The 19,294-nt window shown below is 47.5% G+C and overlaps 1 pseudogene across 1 annotated transcript; it reads right to left on the reverse strand.

Annotated features, from left to right (window-relative positions):
* Positions 1-404: 404 nt before the first annotated feature.
* LOC104567809 (aquaporin-7-like) lies at positions 405-8,671 on the reverse strand (annotated as a pseudogene). Its single transcript, XR_015914224.1, has 6 exons — positions 8,639-8,671; positions 6,478-6,607; positions 4,728-4,862; positions 3,932-4,050; positions 2,145-2,362; positions 405-699 (listed from the first exon to the last, which is right to left on the reverse strand). The product of XR_015914224.1 is annotated as an aquaporin-7-like (transcript).
* Between the last annotated feature and the right edge of the window lie 10,623 nt (positions 8,672-19,294).

The raw sequence follows: 19,294 nt of genomic DNA on the forward strand, positions 1-19,294 counted from the left end.
AGCAAATGGAAGCAAATCTAAATGTGTGGTTCATTAGTATAGTATCTATATCTTACCAAAGAATATTCCAGATCAACTTTTTTTTTTTTTAACATGTTCCTGTCAGTGTGAAGGTGTTGCCTGTGTTTTCAGTGGCACGATCCCCTGATTAATACTTATTTCATGTCTAACTATGGATCTTGTATTTTGGTTGCTATAGTCTGCAGTCTTGCAGCTCTGCTTTGCTTTTCTCTGGAGTGTGATTTTTCTTTCTTCTCCCCCTCCTTTTTTTTTTTATACAGTGAGTTTGAAATACTTCTTTGGGTCATAGACTAGCCTTATCCAGGCTTCCCAGTGTATCAGAGACCCAGTTTGTCTGGTTGAGCAGAATTTCTTTATTAAAAATGTGTCTCCCATTTCTCCATGTGCTGGAAACAATACCGGCATGCGTTGGTAGTATCATTGCACGTGCTGGTGTCCATTCAGTTACCTTTTGACTGCCAGTGCACATGGTCCAACTAAGATTTCCTTCCAGGTCCTTTCCTCAGGGCACATGACTGCCACATCCTAGAAACTTCCATGCCTGGCTGTCTTTTCTCATTTTCACTTTCCAGGACAGGCTGATTGTGAAGATCAATAAAGAGTTTGTGGATTAAAACACCAAAAAGACATCCCAGGAGTGGAGCTACGAGTGGGATCCACCACCAGCCCTGTCCAACCCTAAAAAGAAACACAGAACAGGCTTCTGGTGAGCCAGACAAACCATTGCCGTGCTGCTGCAAGCCGGGTTATTTTTCCTTGCAGGAACTAACTATTCTGAAGAGAGTTTCATGAGGGCAATATTTTTCACTGTCAAAAAGCTGGCTACATTAGGTCAGGGACTCTAAGGGCTTCATGCAAAATCTTCTCAATCAAATAAAGTTTCTTTATGGTTTCCATGGGCTTCATATTATTTCATATGAAATCCATGGACTCTCTGCATCTTTGTGTGCAGGAGGTAGAAACCCTTCACTACTGACAGACGCAGAAAGCATAAGCAATGTGTGCAAAGTATCATGGACAGTAGGAAAATTAACCCAGAACTCCTTCCCAGAACTGTGGTTTAACCACAGTTAAACCTCCTACCATTTAATTCCTGCAAAATGTAATTCCTGGTAGGAAATTCCTTTGCAGGATGCCAGGAATTACACTTTGCAGGACACCTTCCACCTTTGTAAGGCACAGATTAATATTCACCCTTGATTCACTCTTACCACTTACACCATAGCCATACAAGCACCTAGTTGTTGAAGCACTAGGAAGATGCAGTTTGGTTTTCAATTATTTCATCTTCATCTGCTGCTTTAGAGAAAGCCAGGTGAATAACCTGGCACATTTAGCTTAAACATTCTGCATCCATCAGACTAATTGCATGAGGGACAGTTGTTCTCCCTACTGGTCTGCACTGCTAGTGGGTTTCCTGTTCTAGAAACTTGCTCTGCACTCTCTGCAGGTGTCCTGTTCTCCTTAAGAAATAGTCTGTGCAATCCCAGTGAATGTGGCTGCCAGAGACACTATTCCCCCCCTTCCCCATTTTCAATAACATTTGCATTTCCATTACCAAACTTTATAGGGAGGTCAAACTCTCAGTAATATTTTCTTCAAGTTTCATGAAAACGGGCAGCAGAGCAGGGAGACTCTACTAATGCCATCACTGTGGGAACAGCTGTGACATGAGACCCAGGCTTACTAGATACTAGGAGATAGGGTTTCATCTCCAAATTCATATGTGTAAATTTATTAGAGCCATTTAGCAATCCAGCTGTAACTACCTCCTTTCAGATCATCTGAATAACTCTCTGGCTCTCTACTCACTGCAGTAACCAGCTAGATCTCTACTCACAGGTAGACTCCTGTGGTGTAGGTCTCTAAATTTAGGTATCTGAATGTGGAGCTGAATCCCATGCCGGAGATTTGGTGTACTCCAAATTAGGTGTATGCGACACGCAGGGCTCCCCTGTGCATGACACCCTCACTTACTGAAAAGGGAGAGGCCACATTGCAGGCATAGCGTCATTTGGGGAAAAAAAAAAAAAAAAAAAAAAAAAAAGCTTAATTGCTTGGGTTTATCTGCTCTTCTGTGAGCTGGTCAGTATAAAATCCAAACAGGCAAACAGGTAACTCACATGAAGACGTCCATTCCCCAGCCAGCAATGGCAGTGAAGACCCTGGGGGGCAAGTCCCTGGAGGGGTTCATGGAGTAGCCCATGTTCATCCCCATCAACAGACCAATTCCTAGGACCAGGATACCTGTGAGCAGGGCCTGTGTCCCCTTCAGGACTGCATTATTTTTCTTATCATGGATGACTGGAATGCCCAAGAACAGCATCATTGTCACTATAATCTGCGGGAGCAGGAAAGGGAAAACAAGTCAGTAGAGAGAATGGCAAAGGCAGAAGGATTGTGCTCAACAGAGAGGATGTGGCTTCCCAGACTAGAAGAGCAGGTAGGATTCAAGCTCTGGTCAAATCAAGGACACTAATGTTATTGGACTGCTTGGAAAGATAACAGAAAGAGCAGAAACTCTTATCTCTTGACAACATTTTGTCATTTACTTTCTGATGCAGCTCTATGGAGCACGTTGCATAGGAGGCTGAGCAATCAGGGGACCATCTGGAGGTTCTTCAGCTCTCACCATGCTCCCCATCACAGCCAGGCAGAGCTTCATCAGCTCAGAAACAAAAACATGGGTTTCCTCAGACTTGAATTAAACGTGAATGTCCCTTCTCCTGTAGCAATGCCGAGTATGGGGCATGCTTGGGAATAACCCCAAGTCCTATAAGACATCCCCAAAGGAGTAAATACTCAAACCAGGTAGAAATAACATCAGGATGGAGGTTTTGCTGTATGACTGGGATTCAGCAGGGCAATATTAGAGATTACAAAGAATAGTTATATAGCTATCTCACCGGTATGCTGTGCAGGTGGTTTGCATTCACTGTCAAGTCTTCTGATAAAAAAAGCTAATGGCAAAAAAAACTAAAACTAATTGTTTTTAATATCTGAGACAAGGTTTTATTCCCCTCTTATTTCTGGACATCTTGATATTGTGTTAAGTGCTGGGAATAAACTGTATTCAATGCCAAATGGGCTGGTCAAACCTCCAGAGGTTCAAACCAGACAGGCTGTGTTCCTGGAAAGTCAGTCCCAGGACACCTGTACTGGTTAGAGGTATCCAGAAGAGCTGCCTAGAGTGTAGAGCAAATATAAGATCCAGGAAGATCAGCTCAGGTTATTGCCCAGAAGCCATGGGAGATGATTCCTGCTGTAGCTCAGCTTCGGATATCCCATTGCCCGGGCTAAGTGCAAGGGGAAGTGCTTGTAGGGCACTCAAACTGAGCCGAGAAGCAGCCTGGAAGTGTTATCCTTTAGGCTTGGTGATTCTCCTGAGACAACACAGGGCTGGAAGGAACAGGCAGCCCTTGGCTTGAGATATGATTTGCAGTGACTTAACCCACCACATGTGGAGAAGGGGGCAGATTTGGCCCCACAGCAGCAGACCCCATGGAGGTGGCTGCAAGAACAGAGGAGTCCCTCCCATCATATTGAGGGACCGTGAAAATGAGGTCTCATGCTTGGAACTTTCCTCCTGTTAATGCTGTCTTGAGCACAGCTCATACCAGCGCAGTGACCTGTGTTGGCCACACTTTGGGCTGTTGTGCTGACAGAGTCTTCCCTTGACCCAAGCTCCCCCACAGCTAGAGCGCATGATTTCTGTGTCCTGCTCCCCAACTTAGTCACCAAGCTGCCTTGAACTCTGCCTGCAGCTGGACAATTGTCAGGACAAGGGACTCCTTGAAGCAAGGGTTGTGCTTAGGTCAGCACACACAGCCCTGAGTCCTCTGTACCAGAGGTGCAGTAGCACCTACTGCTATCCACCTTCTCCTAGCACACCACAGCTGTCCCCACTGACTTCCATGAGGAAGCCTCCCATCAAGGACATATAGGAAGCAGGGTATGTGGAGAAGATGCCTGCCATGGCATTTGGACCAGTCACTGTAAAGTTGCCTTTGGTGTAGTCATACAGTGCCTCTAGGAGAAAGGGAGATAGGAGTTAGCACAGCAGCCAGCACGGAGTTCATCATGTGTGGTATGGACCAATGTCTACTCGCTGCAGGCAGTACAGACACGATGGGAAAAGAGGCAAAAGCAGATGTGTCCAGAGCAAGACATCCTTTCCAGAGCACGGTCTCTCTGATCTGTCACCAGGAGAATTTGGTCTGCTGTTGCTTCCTTAACTAGACAGCTCCCCATCCCTTCTCCAGGGGCCAGCGGCAGAGATTTAGACTTGCTTCACAAACAAGAATAACTGCTGTTTTCCACAGTCCATCTGAGTTCCCCACACAGCTCCAGCTGTGCTTGATGCTTGGTAGCTCATCTAACTCGAGCTCTTGCACTTTCTGGTGCAGTTATCCCATGAGAGCCTCAGCCACAGTGACTCTGAGCACTGGAGAACGTGCCAAACCTTAGAAACAAAACACTGCCAAAATGCAGTTACCAGCCTTGAGGCAGGTTTTGGTAGTGGGAATTCCCTGGGCCTTGTGTTGGCCTTGAGTTATAAGGATCTGTCTTGCTAGCAAGAGCACATCCTTTTCACCCAGACATCATGCTGCATATGGTAAAGGGAAACATTTTGATGGACTGTAAGCTAAGACTGACATAGTATCCACGGCACTGTCCCCACCACCAGAATAAAGAAGCAACCATACCATACTAGATGCAAAAAACAGTAGCTGCTGCCAGAAAGGAGCCCAGGAACTGGCCAAGCACATAAAATTGGAGCTTTTTCCAGGAGAGGCTTCCTAAAAGGCAATGTGTGAGGGTAATGGCAGCATTCAGGTGAGTTCCCGCAAAATCATGACAAAAGTAAGGTGAATCCCAGGGTGAATATACCAGTTGTAAATAGATTGGGAAGCTAAGAGCTGACTGCTCGTGTGGAACAACTTTCTTTTCAAAGCTGTCCCCAGCTTTGAGAATCTTATTCCACAGCTCAAGAGCAAGGACTTGCTTTGATTTGCTGCCTACTAGAGCCCTTATCTTCTTACTTGGGGCAAGGGAATGTAGAAATTGCCCAAGACAGAGGTAGTGCTCCATCATGTGAGTGATACCAACTGAAACACCACCTTGTGTGAGTGCAGGGTGTGCTTATGTGTGAATATGCTTGCAGAGGTGTAGATGATAAGGAGAAAATTTGCATACCATTCCTTGTTGCTACATCAGCGGTAAATTCTCCTATACAATAAGTGATCTACTTCCCCATGAGTCATATTGGCAGCATGTTTTCCTAACTTCATTGTAGAGAGCATTGTTCAAACCTGGTTAATGGAGAAAGGACATAGCCAGACAGAGCTGGAGGGCCTAAGTAAGACAAAGGACAGAGTGTACTTGAGATAAAGAAGTTGATGCAGCTGCACGAACAAAGGCAAGCAGGAACCGGTTTGATACCGGAAGAATGAAGAAGCTGCTTGCTTATCGATCGTAATCTGGGCTGGCCAGACTGAAGTTATCTTTCGAATAAACAATCAAATACCGTTAGCAACCAATCATGAGCTCAAGCTTTGTAATATGCATGAGGTTAATTAAGAAATGTATAAAAAGCAGGATAAACGACTAATAAACGAGTCTTGTTGATGACCAGCTGGTATCGACAGTCTCCCTTTCTCCTACACTTCATATCTCCTTGGGCCATGCTCTGATGGCATATTTCAAGTGTCTAATGTATACATTGCCAAAATCTTTCTCTGATGACTGTGTGAGAGCACAAGATGGCTAAATCTCTGCTGTCGTTTCTCTCCCACTTGCCTCTGGCCAGTCTTTACACGTGAGCAAGGAGTTGCCCAGACTACCCGCTGTATCTTCTGCTCTACTTTGTGAGGACCCTGAGTGCACTGACAGGCTCTAATTACCTCTAATGACCAACCTGGAACCACCTTTCTCTGTAATCCTCCTATGGAACCTCTTTTCCTGCCACTACCACATGCGTTTGGATGTTGTGTTCAAGGTCTGCGCTGATATGGTGCAGCTCTAACTTTGGGATCACACAGCTCTGAATACAAATGAATTGTGAGCAAGAATTGTGAAAAGACTTAAATGGGGCATCTACCCATGCACCCTCCATCTTGGCTCAGGACCTGAACTTAAGATCAGTCTCTAAGCATACTGTGGGTGTACTGTGCCTGCCTTGCACCTTGTTGATCCTGATCTCATCTTCCCCTCTCAACTCTTTGGCTTGACCTCAAGCCTGCATCACCCCTGTGGACTTTTCTGGTGATGACCGGATCACAAGGCTGACCCTGGCCCTGCTCTGCTCTTCTTGTTTGGGCATGGAGGACTGTACTTCTTGTTGGCGAGGCCACTGCCTCTGTTTGGCTGCTGCCACTTGCAGCTCCACAGCCCAGCATTGCTGCCTGACACATGGACTTCACGGGACAAAGATGTCATATGCTCAGGTGTCCTACTCACCAGAGACTCCTCCAGCTGCATGCATCCCCAAGGTGACACCAATGCCAAATCCCAAATTGATGCTGAAATATTGCCCAAATTCTCCTCGTCCTAAAGTCACTTGAGCAGCAGAAGACAAGCCAATGAGCTAATGAATGGAGAGGAGAAAGATGGGAGAGAGAGAAAAAGAGAAAAAAAAAAAGAGTGTTGAAAGTATTACTGTTGTACTGTACTAAAAACTAAAAGTAGCACTGTTGTGGTGAATTTCCAAAGGCTCTCACAAGTATGAAGACTTTAAGGTACCCATGCCCAGGAAATCAAACAAGATTGAAGCCTGTAAAAAATGAGAAAAATTGAGCAGGTGCCTGTGTATTCCTTTTTGGTGCCTATGACACCAAACCAGATGCTTTGGTCTGGGTTCAGTGCAGAGGGCAAAGCAGCCCATACTAAGGTCTGAGATTCAAATGGGATCACTCACAAGCTTGTTGAAAACTTCTATACATGAAATCAGGGGTGTGAATCCAGACAGAGTCACTGCAGGCACCCCAAAAACAGCAGCCCAACTAAGATGGAATGAGGGCAGGGGCAAATTGTTTTCTTTCTTTTCTTTATTTCCTTTCTTTTTTTTTCTTTTTTCCTCTTTTATTATCTAAAAATGTAGTTTGCTCTAGGCAAAGCTATTTACCAAACTTAACTAATTTGGTTAACTTATTTGGGCCAAAACCAACAAAGAAAATTCTGGTTTGACTTTTCCTTTCGATGCATATGTTTACAAATTGAAAATAGCCAAGATTTCAATATTTTTCTCAGCGACTAAAAGGCAACCAATAAAAAATTAGAGAGAAATGTAAATACTTTATTTCAGCAGGAAAATGCATTTTCATGAAATTGCTCTGTCCTGAAAGTAAATACACTTCACTCTTAATGTGGTCAGACGCTGGGAAAACCATTTATTTTCACTGCAAAAAAGACAAAGCTACTTTTGAGGTCTCTGTCTCACAAACCACTTAGGGCTACCTTAAGCTATACTAGTGTTTATTCAAGGAGAACAAGGACCAGGTAACATGTCCCTCTGCAAAATAAGTCAGTATGTTCTGCAGCACCTATATTTCTGCTTTGGGCTATTCTTTACTTCTTTAAGCAAAGAATTAGATCTTTACTTGCTTCTATGCCTGAATCCAATCTTTATCTCATGTGTCTGCTTTCTTCCTTCCCTTTCAGGAACCACCAAAACCTCCTGTTCCCCACAGATGCTAGTCTTGCCTATGTCGTATACGCACACAACGCCGCATAGAATCATAGAATGCTTAAGGTTGGAAGGGACCTCTAGAGGTCATCTAGTCCAACCCCCCTGCACACACAGGGTCACCTAGAGCACGTGGCACAGGACTGCGTCCAAGCGGGTTTTGAAGATCTCCAGAGAAGGAGACTCCACAACCTCTCTGGGCAGCCTGTTCCAGTGCTCTGTCACCCTCACTGTCAAGAAATTTTTCCTTAAGTTCCTGTGGAACTTTTGGTGCTTCAGTTTCTGGCTGTTTCCTCTAGTTCTGTCGGTGGCCACCACTGAAGAGAGGCCAGCACCATCCTCCTCACTGCCTCCCTTGAGGTACTTATAGACACTGATCAGCTCCCCTCTCAGCCTTCTCTTCTCCAGGCTGAACAGGCCCAGCTCCCTCAGCCTCTCCTCATAGGGCAGATGTTCCAGGCCCCTGATCATGCTTGTAGCCCTGCGCTGGACTCTCTCCAGCAGCTCCACATCCCTCTTATACTGTGGGGCCCAGAACTGGACACAATACTCCAGATGTGGCCTCACCAGGGCCGAGTAGAGGGGCAGGATTACCTCCCTCAATCTGCTGGAGACGCTCTTCTTAATGCACCCCAGGATCCCATTGGCCTTCTTGGCCACAAGAGCACGCTGCTGCCTCATGGTCAACTTATCATCCACCATGACACCCAGGTCCCTCTCTGCAGAGCTGCTCTCCAGAAGGTCAGTCCCCAGCCTGTCCTGGTGTCTGGGGTTATTCCTCCCCAGGTGTAGGACCTTGCACTTGGCCTTGTTGAATTGCATGAGGTTTTTTCACCACCCAGTTGTCCAGTCTGTCCAGGTCCCTCTGGATGGCAACGCAGCCCTCTGGGGTATCAGCTACTCCTCCCAGTTTGGTATCATCAGCAAACTTACTGAGGCAGTGCTCTGTATCTTCATCCAGGTCATGCTCCTCGCAAAGGTTGTGGTGGAGGAGGAGCTGGCGGTGGAGGAAGAGGAGGAAGAGGAGAAGGAAGAGGTGGTGGTGGTGGAGGAGGAGAAGGAGGAGGAGAATGTGGTGGTGGAGGAGGAGGAGGAAGAGGAGGAGGAGGTGGTGGTGGAGGATGAGGAGGAGGAGGTGGTTGTGGTGGTGGCAGAGGAGGAGGTGGTCATGGTGGTGGTGGAGGAGCTGCTGGTGGTGGTGGAGAAGGAGGAGGAGAATGTGGTGGTGGAGGAGGAGGAGGAAGAGGAGCAGGAGGAGGTGATGGTGGTGAAGAGGAGGAGGAGGAGGAGGAGGTGGTCGTGGTGGTGGTGGAGGAGGAGGTGGTCGTGGTGGTAGAGGAGGAGGAGGAGGAGGTGGTGGTGGTTGAGGAGGAGGAGAAGGAGGAGGAAGAGGAGGAGGAGGAGGAGAAGGAGGAGGAGGTGGTGGTGGTGGAGGCAGAGGAGTAGGAGGAGGTGGTGGTGGAAAAGGAGGTGGTGGAGGAGGAGGAGATGGTGGTGGAGGAAAAGGAGGAGGAGGAGGAGGTGGTGGTGGTGGTGGACGAGTAGGAGGAGGAGGTGGTGGAGGAGGAGGTAATGGTGGAGGAGGAGGAGGAGGAAGAAGAAGAGGTGGTGGTGGAGGAGGAGGTGGTGCAGAAGGAAGAGAAGGAGGTGGTGCAGAAGGAAGAGAAGGAGGTGGTGGTGGTGGAGGAGAAGGAGGAGGAGGTTGTGGTGGAGGAGGAATATGAGGGGGAGATGGTGGTGGTGGTGGTAGAGGAGGAGAAGGTGGAGGAGGAGGAAGAGGAGGAGGAGGAGGTGGTGGTGGTGGTGGTGGAGGAGGAAGAGGAGGTTGTGGTGGTGGAGGAGGAGGTGGTGGTGGTGGTAGAGGAGGAGGAGGAGGAGGTGGTGGAAGAGGAAGAGGAGGGCATTGTAGTGGTGGGGGAGGAGAAGGAGGTGGTGGTGGATGAGGAGGAGGAGAAGGAGGGGGAGGAGGTGGTGGTGGTGATGGTGGAGGAGGAGGAGGAGGTGGTGGAGGAGGAGGTGGTGGTGGAGGAGGTGGAGGAGGAGGAGGAGGAGGAGGAGATGGAGGAGGTGATGGTGGAGGTGATGGTGGAGGAGGTGGTGGTGGAGGAGGAGGTGATGGTGGAGGAGGTGGTGGTGGTGTAGGTGGAGGAGGTGATGGTGGAGGAGGTGGTGGTGGAGGAGGAGGTGATGGTGGAGGAGGTGGTGGTGGTGTAGGTGGAGGAGGAGCAGGAGGAGGAGACATTAGACTTTGTTTACAAATAAGAAAGCAGCTGTATTGATTCTGAACGGCTTTTTCTCATGTTTCTGAGCATTGCTATAGGTACCTATACATTCTACTTTGGGCTGAGAAGTGGACAGGCATTTTCCAGGAATGCTGGGCTCCCATAGTGTTGTACTCAGGCAAGAAAGACATCTCAGGTTCAAATGGAAATCTTTGGTTTAATCATTGCAACTGAGGCATAATTACTGAAATCACCACCAAATCCCCTAAAACTCCAATGTGCTTCCAGGGCAGTATTTTCTTGTAGACTGTCAAGCAGAAATGGATATTGGTCCCGGGCCATGGGGCACATCTGAAGTGTTGGGTCAGCTGAAGGGGTCAAGGGAGGTGCTTTATCACCTTCAATGTAATGCAACCTATGGTCCAGCACCAGGCCATTTAGGATGGTCCCATGAATCATAGTCTGAGGATGGCACTAGATACACCTGTTGTCATTGCCTGTCCCCTTACCTGGATTGTTCCGCAAGATGACACTGAGATATTAATTTCCTCCTTAAAACTGCTTAAGCAAGATCCTGTGTTGGATACTGAAAATGTCTGACCCTTTTATTTTTGGTGTTCTTCCAGTCATTTTGTGCATGAAAGCAAGAAAGGCAATCCACAAAGGATTTCTCTGAATCCTTTAGGGTAGAGCACTTCTCTGCTCTAGCAGCATGCAAAACCAAAGTGTTTTAAGTCTGAGCTTGTCACCCTGTACATTCCTTACAAAAAAAAAAAAAAATAGGCAGCCTCAAAGGGTGAATCATCCCCACCTAGAATAGGCATCTGAGGCCAGTCCTATGAGTCATTCCTGCAGCTGGCAGTTTCCCTGCAGTGTCTCCATTGCTGGGGGCGTGGAGTGATTGCTCCAATGTGCACAGCTACGAGGCAGGGATCCAGTGCCACATGAGCTGGACTGCCCTTACTATCTACATCCAGTTGCAATAATCTTGAATGAGTGCAAACAGCCACCTGTGAGTCAGCCAAGGGCTGGAGAGCCAAGATTTACTGGTTGCTCATCACCACATGTTCATACTTGCATGGTTTCACATATCTGTAAGCCTGACAAGGATCTCTGGAGTTGCCAGTCCCCTACTAACACAAACAGCCACATCACGCAGTCCTTCATGACCTAATCCCTCTCCTTTTTATGAGTAAGTGCCCCTGCTCCTCCTAGTAGAAGTCTGTTAGCAGAACTTGATGCTCTGGAGATTAGAAACTTTCTAATTAGAAATTTGCAGCCAAGCGTATTCTCAAAACCCCTAGTTCATGTGTCAGTGTTACCCTATCAGTCATTAACTCATTTGATACAGATGATATTGTGCGGAAAATCTCGCTGTCAAGAACTGAATGTCCAAAAAGGAGACAGAGGAGTCCTAAAACTTTATTCGAATAAAGGGAGAGTCCACCAGGCATATCCCTGTGGGATCTCTCAAATTGTTGGAGGATGCAGCTCCCCTTTTATCCTAATTTCCCGACCGAGGGACACCCTCTCCTTTTCCCCATTGGCCAAGGTCCTCAGAAGTTACAGCCTTCCCGGCCCGCCTATACCAAACTCCTGCCTCCCGCCATCTGTTCTCACCTAAGGTCACCTGACTCCTTTGTCCCCCTTGCTGAAGAATGTGGGGGAATTCCCTTATTTCCCTCCTTTGTAAAGGCCCCCACCTCTTGGCAGATGCTCTTTTGTCCCACTCCTCATGGCTCTGCTCATTCTCTCCCCTCCCTTTGTCCTGCTCTTCAGCCAAACTGTGAAGAAATCCCCTTATTGATGAATACAGAAACTTGAGCATTCTGCTCAATATCCTATAAGATTTTCCAGGAGATATAACATTTAATCTTTAAATCAGCATCCAAGAAATGTTTTGTGTTTTCTTATTTCTCAGAATAATCAATTCCAGACTCTCAAATCATGTCCAGTATTTTTGGGTAAAAAGATAATCCCAGACCTTATCACTTTGATTTTTTTCTGAGTTCATATTTAGCCTTTCACTTAAAGAGGGGAACAGGGCTCTTCCTGATGGAACATAGAAAACATCTCAGGAAATTCATCCCACCATAAATGATAAGGGTCTGGACAAGTTGGACATGCAAAAATCCCCCAGTTAGAGTTAGGAATTAGATGTCATCAGTCATCACACAAGCTTAGCCCATCAGGAAAACTGCTCATGTTAATGCTCTTAATAGCTCTGCAAAGCTGTATGTTAGCAAGAGACAAGCTCAGTCCGGGATAGGATGAGTCCCCCGTCAAGTCACTGATCGTATCCGCTGAGGACTGGGATGGGGACATTTGGGGAAGTTCTGTCAATTCTGAGGGTAGTTCACTACCAGGACTATTCCCTGGGACCCTTTACAGCTAACTAACTTACAAGAGAAATATAGCAGGAAACCAGGTGAAACTGAAACTGAATATCTGTGGCGAGTCTGCTTGAGTGGTGGAGATGATTGAATAATGCTGCGTGGAGATGAAGCAAATGGCTATTGGGGCCCTGGTGTTTTCCTAAACCTAGGACCTGACCCACCAGATACTCCCCACTCAATCACCAGACGAGTGGCCTACTGGGCTGGAGGAATAGATGCCATGGACCGAGGAGAATCCTCCATAATTCCTATCAAATCGCTAAGTGACTTATCTATTGCTGTCACAAAAGCTGCCTGTATCCAGGCCATGCATGAACGAGGGCCTGACAATGCCCCCATATCTGCTATAGTGAATCCTGCAATGCTAAAACCACTGGTAAGAGGTGCCCCAGCCATCCTTAAACACTACCTGGTGGCCAAACAGGATGAGATAAGGTGGGACACTGAACACAATGAGCAATTAGGTATCAACGACCCTCATCGACAGCTCCCCACCTGGGCTGAGCTAATGCTTAGCTAATGCTGAGCTAATTATGGCTGTGAGATGGGTTGGTGTGATCCTAACAGCAATGCAAACTCTAAACCCCAAAGTGAAGATCACAGAGTGAGACCAGTAAAGCAGGGAACTGAAATCAAGCTCAAAGGGAAAGAGCAGCAGCTCTCACGGACTGAATTTAAGAAATGAAGTATGAAGAAAAGCTCTGGCTCTAGGCATCCCAAGAGCTGCTATACAAGGTAAACCCACAGGCATAATTCTCAGTCTTGTTGAAGCAGTCCAGAAACGAGGTAATGGTGAAAAGAAGGAGCATACATCGACTCCTCCAGTGCCAGACCCTGGAAAAAGAAACAATCCCTTCTCTTGCCTTAGAGAAGAATTACAAGAAATGAATTCAAAAAACAAGTAATGCCGGGGAGACAATTGGGCTGGCCCGTCCTGCGAGTGGAGGCTTATCAGTGGATATGTGATAATGGCCCATATATCCTAATTCCTGTTGGTCCTCAGCGACAATTAGTGAAGTTTTTAATAGATACAGGAGCACAGATCTCAATACTAACAACACAGAAAGCCAAAAAGCTGGGTGTGCAACCTGGTTGGCAAAAAGTTACAATTACTGGTGTGTATGGAGCAAGTGTTGTGTGTCAAACTGCCAAGGTTAATCTATGGCTCCCGGGTGAGAGGCGTGTTGACTACTCTCTTTGCAGTTAAAGATCATTCTGAAAATATTTTAGGCTTTGATGTTTTAAATGGACGAACCTGGCATTTGCCAGATGGCAGTGTATGGTCATTTGGATCAAACATCTACCCCAGATGAAGTGCATTGTGTCACTCACCCCCACCACCACTCGTTCCGTGACACACAGGCACCTGATATTTGTCTGTAAGCAGATGGCTTTGCTCTCTGTGCTAATGTACCTTCCTGTTCCTAGGACACCAGTCTCTAAGGCTTTCAGATCATCCTGAATGTCATCGTCCCTTGTTCTAAATCTGGCCAAAGGTTTAACATCCACACATCCCATCAGCTCAACTATCCCTTCTGCACTGGACACACCAATGAAATAATGGATGCCATCAGCATGAGGAAGGGCTGAAAAGAACTTCACCATTTCCCCTGTCAACACAACCCACTTTACGGTTCCTGTTCTAGTCACAATCTTCCCCTTCTCAGGTAGGAGGTGATAAAAAGAGATATTATGGTTTCTATCTTCCACTTAAGGAGCAATTTGTACAATTCCTACTAATTTTCTACACACTGTCATGTGTGACAAGGAGAGCATGGTTTCAGAGCTGTGTAGGAAGGGATCACAAGAGCGTTCTCTCCCCATAGGACACATGACAGGCTCTGTGAGCACCACAGGTGCCCATCAGAACACGAGCATCATTGTTGAGTGACAGAGTGAAGATCCAGGTGCACAGGACATGTGTGTTCTCCCCCAGCCCCACCCACACCCCCCTGTCCCTCTCTACCTTCTGCCAAGGAGGGATGACCATACTCTCATGCCCTCTATCCTGCATTCCTGCCTCCACCCTGCCTCTGCTCCCATCCTTTCCCCTTCCCATCCCATCCCATGTGGGCTACTCACATAGACCACTTTGAACCACGGGCTGGCAGAGGAAAGACTGCTGAGGAAATCTAGAAAAAAAAGAGGGGACAACATTACTTCTGGCTGCAGAAATTCCCAGACCATTTGTTGGCATGGGGGAATACCTTAGGAGCACATTTCACTAGAGCTGCAGCCTTCTTCCTTTGTCCTTCTCTCCCTGCTTCCTGTCCTCTTTGCCAGGGCCACATACACACAGGGCATCTCTCATCTCATGGCTTTCTCATCCAGACGGTTGCTGCTCTGTGGGAAACTGGGAAACCATGAGAAACCGTGGGAAGCTGTGGGAACAGTGGAAGTTAGGAGTGAGAAACTGAAAGTTAGGAATAACAGATTAGCAGATAGAGAAACCTAAAACACAGTCTGGACGCACCGATCTCTGGTTGGTTACCTGCTGGCCGTTAGCAGGATTGGACCCAGATAGCAATAGAGTCAAGTAATTGGCTGGAGGCAGGGGGAGGGAGTGCGTGGACAGTGTATGCTCACATACTCGGAGAATATATAAGTTTGGTCTGATGCTCAATAAAATGGCTTCTGGTCCTAAACCTTAAGCCCCTGCTCCTTTCGATGACTCCCACACTGCTCCTCTTGGCCTTTTTTAGGCAGAACTGTGTTATTTCTATGCACAGCAAAGTGTGATGATTTTTGAGGTCCCTCATTGGTTTTTGATCTATACAAAACTCTTGACTCAACAAAGTTGAAAGCCTCCCCAATTCACGCATGTATGGCATTTAACAGAGAGGGAGAATTTGAGACAGAGGGACACATAAGATCTTGACAAAAATCACAGGAGATTTGGGGCATCCTTGGGATTTCAGCCTGCATTTCAGGCTTTTAAGTTCAGCCCACACATCACTTCTATTTACTGCACTTTTATCCATCTTGCTCTGGCTCCCCTCCCTGCAGCCAACCTTCCACCATGTATGGTGGCTCCCTATGTGTTCAGAAGGGCTGACAGGAGCATCTTCATTCCTGCCCCTGAGAACTGCTGCAGAGGGGCTCCCCAGGTCCTGCAGGCTTTGGCAGTACAAGCTTCCCTGAGGAGATATGAGTCTTCTGCTCAGGCCTGTTTTCAATCCGCAGATAAGGCAAAAGTCAGGGAAACCACAGGACTTGCAGGACTTCATCGCCCTAGAGATAAGAGGAGTCAGACTTCTCCTGGAGGAGTGTGAGCACCATCACTCTGAAACAGAGAGATTAAAGGTGAAAAACTGAGTCCAGGGCAGAGGCATCTGATTGTTTGAATAGGGCCCTGAAATTTCAGTCTGATGCATCCAGAACTTGAGCTGAAAATTTCCTTGTTTCTGACCCCATCGCAGAAATGTGATCAGAAGAGCATGTCTGTGTCCTCCCATCAGGACACAAAGGGATCACTCTTAAGATGAGGCAACCAGCAAAACCCCTTGTGCTTCTCTTTTCCAACCATCCCTCTCCCAAATGTTGCAATCCAGGCGAGTTTGCAAGGACCCAAATCCCTCCAAGCAGTACTGAAAGAGCCTAAGTCTGTGTTAAAAGGGCAAAAGAGCAAAAGCAAAACCGTGGCCCATATCACAGACATATAGGTTGGGACTCATTTCGGGGGACTCCTCATCTTCAGATGGAGATAACTTCTGATCGTTACCACCAAAGATTATATTATATTACATTATATTGCATTACATTATATTATATTTATATATATATGCATAAATATATATATGTAAATATATATATAAAATAACCATATATTATATATTTTTAGCATGAAGATAAAGCCTTCTATAACTTCATTACCTTTGGCTTGGAGGAGCTAGGAATTAAAGGAGACTTAAATTAGAAGATTATTTTAGAAAATGAAGATTAGACTGAAAAAAAAAAGAAAAAAAAGATGATTTGTTTTGAAGACAGCACTAAGTCCACCTGTAGTTTAAGAGCCTTGCATTTCTTCCCAAACCTAGGTCTCATCAACACAAACATGTTCATATAACACCCATCACCTGGGTGCCCAAATGTCATCTAGTGGCCAGTGTGACTAATGTCTGCACAGCCCCCCACCGCCTTCACTCACACACCCCAGCTCCTGTGCCGAAGCCTCTTTGATGTCTCCTTCTGTGGCGGTTATTCCCTGCTCAAAAAAAAAAAAAAAAGCTAACTTTCAGAGTTAGATCCAGCTCTAGAGTTACAGCAGATCACTCAGGAGTGCAGCCAGCTGAGTTCTGAATATTTTCAAGGATGGATGTTGGGGTCAACCTGGGGCCGGTGATGGGGAGTGTCTCGGACAGTGTCTCCTTGGCAGACGGGGAGCTGAGCAGGAGAGGCGGGAGCTGCAGCCACGCAGCCAGCACGTGACCAGGCAGCTCATTGGGTGGCCTCGTGTGCGGTCGGCACGGGATCACCCGCCTGATTGGCTGGTTGGGATGCTGGGCTCCACGTGCTACCGGGCAGGGCAGGGGCGGCTCCGGAATCAGAAACTATATAAGTTGTGTTTAACCCTAAATAAAGGTCTTTGGCTCGCCATCACAGAGACCCTGCTCCTCAATACGCCCACAGATGGAGATTTCACAACCTCTCTGGGCTCCTGTTTGACTAACTTCACAGCGATTTTTTTTTCTTTCCTAATATCAAATCAGAATTTCCCTGTTGCAATGTGTACCTCCTGCCCCTTGCCTGCTGTTGCTCACCTCAAATAAACTCCTAACAGCTGAAGCCAGCAAGAAACTCCCAGTCAGGCTCTTCTTAAGATTGAATTTCCTTCCCTTGGCCTATCCTAATCTGTCCTGTGCTCCAGCCCCAACCACATTGCTATGTGCTGCTGGACTTGCTCAAATGCCTCAGTACATCCCTGGTCATGGGGGGCCCCAAGGCAGATGTGGGACTGCAAACTGTCTCAGCAGTGCTCTAGAGGGGAAGATTCCCTTCCCTGGCCTTGGCGGCAGCCCTCAGGCTAAAACAGCCCCAGTTGCTGTGGACCTTCTTCACCACTGGGGCTTAGCATGGATTTGTGCTGGACAAGGTGCCTATCAGGTGTGGCCTCCAGGCTCCAGCAAACTGCCAGCCTGGCTCCCCAGATCAGCTGTGGGTGCTCATGAGTCCAAGCATGCTATGGCTACCAGAAAAGACAGATCAGCCCCATAAGACGTATGAAATTGCCCTGGAAAGGAGGCCAAGTTGCCCTCTGGCAGTTTTCTCCATACTTCCACTTAATCCCAATGCTTTACCCTGGAAGGACTTGGATGTGCTGGAGACCTCCTCTGTGTATCCATTCTGGCTGAGAGCACTGCCCGTCTAACTGCGGTGTTCAGGGAAATGGGAGGCCACTTGCTTCACTCTCAGAAATAGAAAACTAGCAGGATTTACCAACAAGTTCTTGATTTTCTGGGTTGTCCTGAGATTAAATGAGTCCACATGAAATGTGTTCCCGACTCTGCTGTTATCTTTAATGGTTGCTACCCGCCCCTGCCCAGTTCCCTGTCCTTAGTGGGTGACCATGACACTCCGTGCAGAAGCAACTTGAGGGCAGGGAGCAAAGGGAACATTTGCAACAGCATGGTGTGGGGTCCTTATCAAAGCAACTGCCTCATCCTACTGCTAGAATCACCAACAGCTCCTGTAATCCTAAATCATCTACCTCCCTGCCTGCCTCCTCCTCCATGCAAGGCAGGCAGCGACTGCTCCCTGTCCCATTCGCACACACTCTCGCACATGCGCAACAGGTCAGGCCAGCAGAACAGCTCCCTCCATTTGCAGGAACACTTACTGCAATGCCTGCAGCAGTGCAGCAATTTAACGGCATTTTAAATAATGTAAATGCTTTAGAAGAGTGAGATCTAATGCACTGCAGCAGTCTCCCTTCTCCTTCCCCCCAGGAATTGGAGGAAGCCATATCACATGTGAGTGGAATGCTCAAGTTTGTGTATTCACCAATAAGGGGATTTCCCCACAGTCTGGCTGAAGAGCAGGACAAAGGGAGGGGAGAGAATGAGCAGAGCCATGAGGAGTGGGACAAAAGAGCCATCTGCCAAGAGGTGGGGGCCTTTACAAAGGAGGGAAATAAGGGAATTCCCCCACATTCTTCAGCAAGGGGGACAAAGGAGTCAGGTGACCTTAGGTGAGAACAGATGGCGGGAGGCAGGAGTTTGGTATAGGCGGGCCGGGAAGGCTGTAACTTCTGAGGACCTTGGCCAATGGGGAAAAGGAGAGGGCGTCCCTCAGTCGGGAAATTAGGATAAAAGGGGAGCTGCGTCCTCCAACAATTTGAGAGATCCCACAGGGATATGCCTGGTGGACTCTCCCTTTATTCGAGTTTAGGACACCTAAAGTTTTAGGACTCCTCTGTCTCCTTTTTGGACATTCAGTTCTTGACAGCGAGATTTTCCGCACAACTGGGGGCTCGTCCGGGATCCTTCCACCTTCCGGGAACGGCAGATGGCGATCGGAGTCGACGTCGCGCCTCACCAAAGCTTTTGGTGATCGACTCCTTTCGACGACTGCCTGCACTTGACGACTGATTGGGTTCCCAAGACTGTCTGGAGACAGACGAGAAGCGGATCAGAGGGATCTGCAGGTAGGACCGGGAGGGGGTCCTCAAGTAGTCTGATGGAAAGGGCTAGGTCTGAAGGAAAGGACCTCCGGGTAGCGCTAAGTCCGATGGAAAGGACTAGGTCCGACGCAAAGGACCTCCAAGTAGTGCTACGTCTGATGAAAAGGACTAGGTCTGACGGAAAGGACCATTGAAATCTCACTGGTGAGTACTATGGGACAGTGAGGAACAAAACGGGTGATGACCCCGACATGGACATCCAGGGAGAGCAGCAAAGGGAAGCCAAAAGAGGGTGCTGGGAAAAGGAATGACAACCTCAACTTATCCCCATATAGTCCCTTGGGAAGACTGT

The sequence above is a fragment of the Tinamus guttatus genome, unplaced genomic scaffold (assembly GCF_059628265.1).
Source record: "Tinamus guttatus ecotype Peru unplaced genomic scaffold, ASM5962826v1 Tinamus_guttatus_pri_ptg001006l, whole genome shotgun sequence".
NCBI lineage: Eukaryota > Metazoa > Chordata > Aves > Tinamiformes > Tinamidae > Tinamus > Tinamus guttatus.